General features: G+C 41.8%; 1 long non-coding RNA gene across 1 annotated transcript in view; it reads left to right on the forward strand.

Annotated features, from left to right (window-relative positions):
* The first annotated feature begins 65 nt into the window (after positions 1-65).
* The window catches only part of LOC112918286 (uncharacterized), a 60,138-nt gene continuing 48,268 nt past the window's right edge, over positions 66-11,935 (forward strand). Inside the window, exon 1 of the long non-coding RNA XR_012000711.1 lies at positions 66-204. This is a non-coding gene — a long non-coding RNA (uncharacterized lncRNA). The remainder of the gene's footprint in view (positions 205-11,935) is intronic.

The following is an 11,935-nucleotide window of genomic DNA, read 5'->3' on the forward strand; positions in this document are numbered from 1 at the left end:
CAGCCGGAGAACGCCGCAGGCCGTGGGGCTCGCCCGGGCCGGCCTCCTGGGTGCTCCCCGCCGCCCGGCGACGTCGGTCGGTTCGCTCTTCCTACGTCGCGCCCCGTCACCGGGCGAGGGCCGACCTCCGCGTGCAGCCGTGAGCGTGCCCCCCGCGGCTCCTCGCGCCGCCTCGCCGACCCCCCGGGGCCCGCCCGTTGTGAGGTGAGTCCGGCAGCCAGAGCAGGTGCTCGGGCGTCGGGGGAGGGGGGGAGGGGGGCCAGGAAGCCCGGGCCGGCCCTCCCCGCCGCCTACCCCGAGGCCCGTGCGCGGGCGACGACGCGGCGGTGGCGGTGACGCGACCCTTCTCGGGGCGACACGGCTGTTGCTCGAACCCGAGCTTGGGAGCCGCGTCAGGGCCGGGGCTGCAGAGTCCGGCTCTGCCTTCGCCCCCCTTCCCCGCATGACGTCGAGGGAAGCGATAGGGATTTCGCTTCTTGCTCGGATGGAGGAAACCTGGTGTGAGGACGTCGCGGCAGCGGGCGCACGCTCCCCCGCGTGCCAGGATCAGCTGCCAAAGCCTGCGAGTGGGCCAGGGTGTGGGACGTACTGCTGCGGGGGCTTCTCCTCGGGACATGGCGGCGGCGCTGCTTGTGTTTTTGTTGATTTTTCCATAGAAACTTCACGGCGGTACTTAGGGAGTGGCCACTAAGATCGCCCTGAGACGGGGCTGGACGGTCTGGCGGGAGACTCAGCTTGTCATTGCATGTCATTCTACCATTTCTTCTATTAAAAGGAAACTTGTTTTACCACGTGTATGTTATTGCCATCTCGTTTTCTTAAAATAGCAATTATTTTTAGATTCCTTTAAACTATTTTTATAGAAAAAAATACAAAAGTAGAATACTGGGGGATCCCTGGGTAGCGCAGCGGTTTAGCGCCTGCCTTTGGCTCAGGGCGCGATCCTGGAGACTCGGGATCGAATCCCACGTCGGGCCCCGGGTGCGTGGAGCCTGCTTCTCCCTCTGCCTGTGTCTTTGCCTCTCTCACTCTCTCTGTGTGTGTGTGACTATCATAAATAAATAAAAATTAAAAAAAAATAGAATACTGGGCAGCCTGGGGGGGCTCAGTGGTTGAGCAACTAACTACCCTTCGGCCCAGGGCGTGACCGGGCCCGGGATCGAGTCCCCGTGGGGCTTCCGGCGTGGAGCCTGCTTCTCCCTCTGCCTGGGTCTCTGCCTCCCTCTCTGTGTCTCTCATGAATAAATAACTTTTTAAAAATCTTAAAAAAAAAAAAAAAGTTGAATACTATAAAGGTCTCCCATGTACCCAACACCCAATTTCAACAATTAGCAACCCCTGTCAATCTTGTTTAGTATACATTCTCTTCCCACTCTTCCCCCTCCTTATTTTGTTCCAGGCTTATCTGGTACATTTCCTGCCCCAGACATGAAATTAGCCATTTCTCCAAGGAGATCTGATTCCTTTTAGGGAGAAATGATATTTAAAGATAAAAATTAAAAAAAAAAAAAAAAAAAAAAGATAAAAATTTATATGTTAGGGAGTAAAGACAACAACAACCAACATATTATTTGTAAAAGCACAAGACAAAAAGCTTTACATGGTTAGGGGATTTTAATCTCTTTCAAGGTTATATTAAATACAACACAAAATTGAAGTTAAGTCGTTATCTGATTATTTAATATAATAGCCAATCCAAATAAACCAGGCTCCATAGTGACTATTTTTGGCTTAAATTGACCTGCATAGGTGACTGAATGATCAAAGATGCCCAAATCAGTATAGTTTGTCCAACATAACAGGGATTGAAGGAGCATACGAGTTGAGGGAGAGAACTCAAGGAGTTCGTACCAGTATGTGTGGCAGTGCCCGAGGCTCTGCTAGGCTTAGTGGCCTGGCGTTTGCAATACCAGGGAGCTGGATGGAAGCTACAGCAGCTGGCAGCCTCCAGAAAGCTTGCCTAAGGGGGACTGCTGGCCTGTCTGCTGTCCAAAGGACTGGTAAGTTGAATTGGTAGACAAAAAGGCCTGGATTCTGGAACCAAAATATAACTTTGCTCTGTGTATATATGTGTATATGTCCACAACAGAATTAGATAATTAGACATAATATGGCCATGCTGTAGTCAAAATAAGTGTTTTCATTTCCTTTATGTTCTTTAAAGTATGAAGGTGATTAGTGAAGTCCTATCAGCCTATGTTTGTACTTGTGCTTTAGAGCTGAAAGAGGTTAAAAGTGACCCATGTTTAGAGGGCCAGGACCTTAAACCCTTTTTCTGGCGTTAGTGATAGAGTTGTTAAGGTCAGGTTCAAGCTTCCATCTGGCCTCCTTGTGAGTACCTTGTCAAAAACCAAGACATGAAAAAAAAAAAAAAAAAAAAAAACAAGACATAGAGCTGAAGAAAAGCCACCATAGCCCATTCTGGCATCAACATTGGTCCCTTGAAGCTGTGCTTGGAAGGCTCTCAGGCACACAGCCCAGCAGGAGAGCTGCCACAACTAGCTTTCTATATGATGAAGTGCCTTTTCCATATCCTTTAAAACCAGTTTTAAATTTAAAAGGAAACAGCAAAATAAAAGTTATGCATATGGAAGAAAACTGCACAATAAAACAGTATCAGTGTGTTTTCAATCAAATGTCTTCTTTCCACCCTCTTCGTAGGTTTTATTGTCTGTGTACCCTCAGTACACAGACAATTATGATTGCAATATGAAATTTATCTTGGGAGCTGAGAGCTGTTTGATTTCCTGGCAGATGGAAAAAGGCCTGAAGCTGGGAATTGAAATTATTTTCCTACCCACAATAGTGGATTAAAATTTTCGATTTCATCTTCCTTCATAAAAGTGAATGGTCTCCTGATAGGTTTATTTTGTTGGTCTGCAGAAAAAGCATGTATTTTACCTATAGGCATATGTTAAATCCTAAAATAGCAAACAGTCATTTAGGACCCAGATTGCATTATTAAAGTCACTTAGTTATTTGTGGTTTGTGGCCTTTATTTTTAACAGCTTTATTAAAATATTTACATACCATAAATTTCACCCATTCAAAGTGTGGAAGTCAGTGGTTTTCAGTATATTTACAGAGCTCTATGTGTGGTTCATCCTTTTAACATTGCTACAGAAAGCACTCTGCTATAACTTCTGCTTGACTAAGCCCTAATATAATTATCTCTTTCATTTATTTAGATATCTTATAGGGCATTGACTAAGAGCATGGTTGCTGGAACCAGCCAGTGTGGATTAAATCCCAGCTGTGCTGTGGGCAGAAGAATTACTGTTAATCTCTCTGGGCCTCAATTTTCTCATTGATAAAATGGGAATAATTATAGAATTTCTTCACTGGGAAGACTAAATTTGTTAAAACATATGAAGATCTTAGAATAGTGCCAGGTACATGGTAAGTACTATATACATGTTTGCTATTACGAATATGTTTTCTCTTTGAACTTGGGTACATAGAATTGGATTAATCATATAATCCTTAGTTCATGGCACATAATCATCAATGGCCCAGCCATGGGCCATTAAACTTTTCATTTCCTTATCAACAATATAGTAATACCCATGAAACTACCACTTGATCCAAGAAATAGAATGTAACTGATAATTTACATCTACCTAAATACCTTATCCTTATTCCTTATCCACTGCCCACTCACAGGTAACTACTATCCTGAATCTGATGTGTGTTTTTTTTTTTTAATTTTTTTTTTAAAATTTATTTATGATAGTCACACAGAGAGAGAGAGAGAGAGAGAGGCAGAGACATAGGCAGAGGGAGAAGCAGGCTCCATGCACCGGGAGCCCGACGTGGGATTCGATCCCGGGTCTCCAGGATCACGCCGTGGGCCAAAGCCAGGCGCTAAACCGCTGCGCCACCCAGGGATCCCCTGAATCTGGTGTTTAATAATTTCTTGTTTTGGGGCACCTGGGTTGCTCAGCAGTTGCTCATCTGCCTTTTGGCTCAGGGTGTGATCTTGGGGTCCTGGGATCGAGTCCTGAATTGGGCTCCTCACAGAGAGCTTGCTTCTCCCTCTGCCTATGTCTCTGCTTCTTTCTGTGTGTCTCTAATGAATAAATCTTAAATTGTTTTGGTTGGTTTTAAGAACTTTAAAGAATTTTTTATTTTTATTTTTTTAAAGATTTATGAGAGAGAGAGAGGGCCCACAAGCAGGAGGGGCAGGGGGAGAGAGAATCTCAAGCAGATTCCCTGCCAAGTACAGAGTCTGACATGGAGCTCAATCTCATGACCCTGAGATCAGGATCTTAGCCAAAACCAAGGGTCAGACACTCAGCTGACTGCCACCCAGGTGCCCCAAGAACTTTAAAGAATTTTTTAAAGGAATTTTTAAAAATGTGTGTATGTGTATATGCTGGCATACATGGGTGTGCATGTTCGTGCACCTTAAGAGTATTTTATTTTTCCTTGTGTTTTAACTGTATACAAATTTATATTTGAATAATAATAATTGAATAATACAATATTTGTAATCTTCTGAGACTTGCATTTTTTCATTCCTAATGTTACTAGGATTCTTTCATGTTATCACATATAGCTGTAGTATATTTCCATTACTGTAAAATACTCTTGTATTGAATATACCACCACTTATATATCCATTCTTCCTCTGATGGGCATATGGTCCATTTTCTGTTTCTGTGCTATTATGAGCAGTGCTGCTATGAAGGTTCCTATTCATGTTGTCCCATGAGGCACACAGTGCAAAAATTTCTCTGGGATAGGATTGGGAGGTGATGGGTAGGGAATATCTAGGAAGAGAACTAACAGGTTAAAGGGGGATATTTAAGGTTAGTTTTACAAGAGGATGCCAAATTGTTTCCTAAAGTGTTTTTTTTTTTTTAATCAATTTATAGACTTGGCAGCAACTTATAAGAGGTCTTATTAATCCATGTCATTGGCATTTTATAACTTTTTTTCCAGACAAATGACTGTCAAATAGTATCCCTCTGTGGTTTTGATGTTTTATTTCTCCAGGTACTAGTGAGTTTGTATATACCATTTTAAGTTTCCTGGCCATAAGTTTCTTTATTTATGAAATATCTGTTCATATCTTTTTGCTCATTTACTGAGTTAGATCTTTCTTACATGTGTAGGAGTTTTTCATATATTCTTGGTTCTAATAGATATATGGCAAACATCTTTTTCTAGTTTGCAGCTTTTCCTTAATTTGTTAGTACTTTTTGTAACTTGCCTAAGAAATCCTCTTTACTTCCTCCAACCCTGCTGCCAGTGTTTTCACCTATATTAAAATTTTGTTCAGTCTTACACATTTTAGAGTCAGTTCAAGATCATGAACATCTGTCCATGATTGGGTTTTATTAAGTCTAGGATTAAGTTAGGAAAAGGTAACATTGTTATGAAATTAAGTCTTCCTTTCAGTAAACAGGGATATTTTTTCATTTAATCAGATTTATTTTATTTCCATCAGCAAAATTTTTGTAGTTTTATAAGTACTCTTACATTTTTTTATTATGGTTGCTATTGTTAGGATTGTCTTTTTATTTTTTTATTATTTTTAAAAAATTTTTAAAAGATTTTATTTATTTATTCATGAGAGACACACAGAGAGAGAGGCAGAGATACAGGCAGAGGGAGACGCAGGCTCCACGCAGGGAGCCCTACGTGGGGACTCAGGCCCTGGGCTGAAGGTGGCGCTAAACCGCTGGGCCACCTGAGCTGCCCAGGCCTGTCTTTTTTTAAAGTTACATTTTCTGTTTGTCGTCCATGACTGGAAATGTAGTCACTTGCTAAGCTGTCCTATTTATACTAATTTTGGGTATAGATCACTTTAAGCTTTCTATGTAGACAATCATATTGTCTGCAGATAATAAGAGTATTTCTTCCTTTCTAATGCTTTTTTTTTTTTTTTTTAAGATTTCATTTATTCACTGGAGAGAAAGAGACAAGGGGAGCACAAGTAGGAGGAGGGGCAGAGGGAGAGGCAGAAGCAGAAGCAGGCTCCCCAGTGAGCAGGGAGCCCTATGCGGGGATGCAAGGCTCAGTCCCAGGACACTGGGATCATGACCTGAGCCAAAGGCAACTGACTGAGCCACCCAGGTGCTCCTCCTTTCTAATCCTCATAATTTTAAGTTGTTCTGGTCTTACTGTGCTAACTAGAATCTTTGACACAGTGTTAAATAGAATGATAGTAGGCACTTCTATGTTATTCCTGATGTTAAAGGGAATGCTTCCAATGTTTCTCCATTTAGGATGATGTTTATTGCATATTATATCTGTTTGCTTTTGTTATCCTAGTTTGCTAAAAGTTTTTAATCATGAATAGATGTTGAATTTCTTCCAAATTAAAGCAAGTTCAAAAATGTTACCATGTATGATGCCACATTATATTCTAGAGAGAGCAGAAGCCGTAATGGAGAATACTATGACAGGTAGTAAAATCTGAATATATAGTGTGAATTAGCTAATAGTAATGTATTGATGTTAATTTCCCCAGTTTGATCATTATACTGTGGTTATCAAGATAATGCCTTTGATCTCAGAAGTACATGCTGAGAAAGTTGTAAAGGGACATGATAATAACTCCAGGTCATTCTAAATGCTTAAGAAAACTTTTAAGAAATGGATCATTTCCTTCTGTTTTATTGCCCTTATATTGCCTCATGATCTGATCTGGTTTTTCAAGTTCCAGCCATCAAATAAACGTTCCAGTCAACCAGCAGGGAAGGAGGGAGGAACAAAAACATGTCCTCTTTGTAAGACACTACCCGGAAATAACTCATGAAAATTCCACTTCTCTCTCATTGGCCAGAACATAGACATATGGCCACACTTGGCAGCAAGGAAGGCTGGGAAGTGTATTCTCTAGTTTAGCCAGGCTAAAAATCAGGGCTCTTATTTCTAAGGAAAAGGGGGAGAGTAGGCATTGGGGTCAACCAGTAGTCTCTTCTATTACCACCTTGTGAGTGAATTACATGACATGCATGCAAAGCTTGTGGTGCTTAGTAGGATTCAATTAAAACATGTTCTTTCGGGATCCCTGGGTGGCGCAGCGGTTTAGCGCCTGCCTTTGGCTCAGGGCGCGATCCTGGAGACCCGGGATCGAATCCCACGTCGGGCTCCCGGTGCATGGAGCCTGCTTCTCCCTCTGCCTATGTCTCTGCCTCTCTCTTTCTCTCTGTGTGACTATCATAAATAAATAAAAATTTAAAAAAAATAAAAATAAAACATGTTCTTTCATGATTTCACTTGCATTATCCAATTTGATCTTCATAGTAATCATATGAGTTAGGACAAATATGATTGTAATTGCAGATTAGGAAACTAAGACTCAAGCTAATTATAGTTGCTGCTGGTGGTAGTTTTTATTTGATTTGTTTTAAAGCAGTCAGTATAATCAAAGCAAAGGGAGCAGTGGCACTGTTCCGGAGTTGTAGCTCCTCTAGACAGATTCTACCTCCCAGAAAGTCCTGCGGTTCTTTGTTCTGTGACGTTCTGGATAGTCTGACAAATAAATTTGCAGACTACGGGACAGAAGCAGGTCCCCTGATGGCCACTGTGGGGCGCTTTCTACTGTATCCCATAGGAACTAGGTTGATGGAAATGACATGGACCTCCAGCAGGTGCCTCTCCTTCCCAAAAGTAGAAATCCAAACAAATAAGTCCTATTACATAACCCATTCACAATAGATAATAAAAATAACAGCCAGCCTATATTGAGTGAATACGACATAATCAGGCACTCTGTTAAAACCTCCCTCTCATTAGCCCTAGAAAGCGGGTAGATTTATAATCCTTTCTCAGGTAAGGAAACTGAATTTAGAGACCCAATATATATTTTAAATGGTTAAGAACAATAATATGTATACACTGGAAGAGTTTGTGGTTTTCCCAGACTGTGAAAAGCATTTGATCTGAAGTCCTGCTTACATATTATAGGTAACACTCCTGGTTGCCTAACCGATATCCGTTTTCCCCTCCTTTGTTGTGAACAGGTAAAGTACTTTGATGGGTAAAACTTTTTTTTTTTTTTGGATGGGTAAACTTTTGTTACAAGTGATATAGACCATTCCTTTGGTCAGTACTGTAATGGGAAAATATATAGTAACTATGTTATTATTTGCCAGCTTTAAGAATGGTGCTTTATTATTTTTTTTATTTTTTTTTCTTAAGAATGGTGCTTTAAAGTGTAGTTCACAGCTCTGTGGGTTCAGCTGCTTTGTAGAAGGGGGACTTGATCCAGACCTGAGAGAATGAATTCTTTTTAGCATCTCTTCCACCACCATCATCTGGAACTAGTTCAGTAGCCTTCTAAACCATCCACCTAGATCCACTCTGGCCCCCCTGCCAATCAGTTCTCCACTCAGGAGCTTGAATGACATTTCCAAAACACAAATATGATGGCTTCCATTGCTCCTCAGATTAAAAAAAAAAAAAAAAATTCCTAACATGGCCTGGAAGACTGCCTTTAGACTCATCCCCTACTGGCTGCCTTTCTGTCCTACACACTTAATGAATGCTCACCATCCTAGGGCTTGTGTTCTCTCCATTCTCATACTATGTGAACTCCTACTCATACTTCAGGTACCAGTTCCAGATCATCTCCTCAGGGAAACCTTCCCTGACTAAACTGAAGTTCTGTTTTCTAGGCCCTCATTTTGATGCAGGCAGGATGGGTCTGAAGACCAAGAGGGTCCTTGGCTTTGTGCTGGATGGAAATCAAACAGATGAGAGGAGGTAGGAGAGTTGATTGAAGACTGTGTCCGGGAGACTCTGAAAGGAAAAAGAGCAGGAGTCTTGTCTTTGCTTGTGGATCTGGAGTTTTTATTGAGGACAATGATCTGGTGTATGTGTCTCTCAGGCATCCAGGAACTGATCATACAAGGATGAGTGCTCAGGTGTCATCCGTAAGTCACTTATGCCTTGGAACCAGGGGTCTTAGCATCAAGGTGTTTGGAGTCAGTGGTCTTGGAGAACGTTCATGAAGATTTCACCTGGTCACTCCTTAGATGCTATCTATTCTAAAAATCTCCAAAGACCTCATTAACTCTTTGACCTTTACAAGGAGGACATTGATTAAGGCATGTATAAGGTAGGGGTGCAGATTCTAGCAAGAATAGAAGCAGGGAAAGAAGTAAAGGAAGAAACCCAGCTTTTTCTTTCATGGGGTCCCTTCAGTTTCCTCTCCCAATCTGGCCACGTGATGTGCATCTCCTTCATTGCACCTGTCACAGTTAAAATTTTACATCTGTTGTGATTATTTCATTTGCAATTTAGTGCCTTTGATTCATGTCTGTCCCCCCCCCAAGTCTTCATAAGGACAGGCCTGTGTGGTTACTTACCATTTTATGTCTAGTTCTCAGCACAGCACTAGGCACATAACTGGCGCACACACACACACACACACACACACACAGTTTTTGGTTGAGTGAATGAATGAACATAATCTGTGGAAGTTTTGGCCAATATCCCATAAAATAGCCCTAAGGAAAAAAAGTGAAATGAATTTAGTAAACACTGTATACAGTATTTTCCAAGCCTCTATCCCTACCCTGTGTATCTTTGCATATAAAAGACTGGGGGGATCCCTGGGTGGGGCAGTGGTTTAGCGCCTGCCTTTGGCCCAGGGCGTGATCCTGAAGACCCAGGATCAAATCCCACGTCGGGCTCCCGGTGCATGGAGCCTGCTTCTCCCTCAGCCTATGTCTCTGCCTCTGTGTGTGTGTGTGACTATCATAAAAATTAATTAATTAATTAATTAATTAATTAATTAATAAAAAAGACTTTGGCAGGGGCGCCTGGGTGGCTCAGTCTTAAGTGTGTGCATTCATTTCAGGTCATGATCCCAGGGTCCTGGGATCGAGCCAGGCATAGGGAACTCAAGAGGGAGCCTACTTACTTCTCTGGCTCCCTCTGCTGTTCTCACTTGTGCTCTCTCTGGTACTCTGTCAAATGAATAAATAAAATCTTAAAAAAAAAAAAAAAAAAAGAGACTCTGGCAAGTTGCAGTCAAGAAGCCCTCAATTTAATTTGACCACAGAATGTAAACCAGGGTCCTCTAGGACATACTCTGGGCAATGTTTCTACTCAAGGGAAAGCCCCTGGATGCCTATGTGAGTGCTGTTTTTGGAACTAGCAAACAGCAGGAAGAGTTCTAAATGGTTCCTAAGAGGAATTTTCCAGGAGTGAAGTTGCCCTGGTAAATCTAGGATTTAAGATTTTAAAAATAAAGCCACAAGCACAAATAATCTCTCTGAATAGAAGCTGCATCATTAGCTGAAGAATGGGCTCTACTCAGCAGAATTTGTACCACAATAAATACTTGTTCAAAGAAAGAATGGAAAGAGAAAGTCTCTGGATTGATCAGAGGTCAGCTAGTGGTCCTATCTTTTAATAGAAAGGAGAATCAGGGACCCCTGGGTGGCTCAGCAGTTGAGCACCTGCCTTCAGCCCAGGGCATGATCCTGGAGTCCCAGGATCGAGTCCCACATTGGGCTCCCACCATGGAGCCTGCTTCTCTCTCTCTGCCTATGTCTCTGTCTCTCTCTGTGTCTCTCATGAATAAATAAATAAAATATTTTTTAAAAAATCATATGGTTAAACTTAAAACTCATGTGCGAATGGAGGGTTTGTAAGCTCTAATAGCTACTTTTGCTTTTTGAAGTATAGTCAACACACAATGTTATGTTTTAGATGTACGTCATAGTGATTCAAAATGCATGGGTATTTTAACGGCTAGTTAGTGAAGACTGAGGCATAATAAACCACAGGGGTCAAAGGAAATTACCAGTAACTGGATTGAAAGAGGTACCACTAACACTCTGAGGGTAAATAAATACTGATCTTCTCTTGTTGGTTTTGTGATAAACATTTTGTCAACTGCTATTTATTCTAGGATTTAACATTAACTTCCTTTTTGTCAAATGCAATGTTTTTTGTTTTTTCCACCAGTGTTCATCCTCCTCGATCTTTTGGTATCTTTTGGACAGTATTGCACAACGCCCCCTCTTGAAATCCTCTCTGCCCTTGTTTCTGTGGCCTGCACTTCCAGTTCAGTTGCATTTAACCAATATTTATTGATCATCTGCGATGTGCCAGACACTGGACTATCACCATTCATTTATTAACTCATTCGTCAACATTCATTGAGATCCTACTCGATACTGGGCCCTGTGCCAGTAACTGAGATACAAAGATGAACAAGATACAATCTTGATATAAAGAGCTGCAAAGTCCAGTGAAGGAGAGGCTGGGGATCATGGAATGACAAGGCTACAATAAAAGTACAAAGTCAGAGGCTGTGGCCCCAGAGAAAGAATCAATTGTGGGAGGGGAATATGGTGCATTACACAGTGCCTGGCACATGGTAAAACTTCAATAGATATTGTCAGAGGAACACAAAACCTTCCAGACAGAGTGACTAGTATGAATAGGGGATCTTCAGGGAGCCCTAATGGCTAAAGTAGTGATTTTCAAATCAGGGGGCCAGAATATCAGGTTCTCTGGGGGTATGGAAGGGGTGATAATGGGGATAATGTTTACCTGAAAGAGATCTTTTTTTTTTTTTTTTAGATTGTATTTATTCATGAGAGACCCAGAGAGAGAGAGAGAGAGAGAGGCAGAGACACAGGCAGAGGGAGAAGCAGACTCCATGCAGGGAGCCCGATGTGGGACTCTATCCCGGGTCTCCACATCAGGCCCCGGGCTGAAGGCGGCGCTAAACTGCTGAGCCACCCTGGCTGCCCTGAAAGAGATCTTTTTTTCCTACTGTTACTAAATAATAACACTGTATGGGCATGCATATTTAAAACCACATTATATAAATTATTAATTTACATGCTCAGTTTTATACTTTTATTTTTATTTTTATTTTTTTTATTTTTATTTATTTATGAGAGTCACACAGAGAGAGACAGCCATAGGCAGAGGGAGAAGCAGGCTCCATGCACCGGGA

This window comes from Vulpes vulpes, chromosome 3 (assembly GCF_048418805.1).
Source record: "Vulpes vulpes isolate BD-2025 chromosome 3, VulVul3, whole genome shotgun sequence".
In the NCBI taxonomy this organism is placed as follows: domain Eukaryota; kingdom Metazoa; phylum Chordata; class Mammalia; order Carnivora; family Canidae; genus Vulpes; species Vulpes vulpes.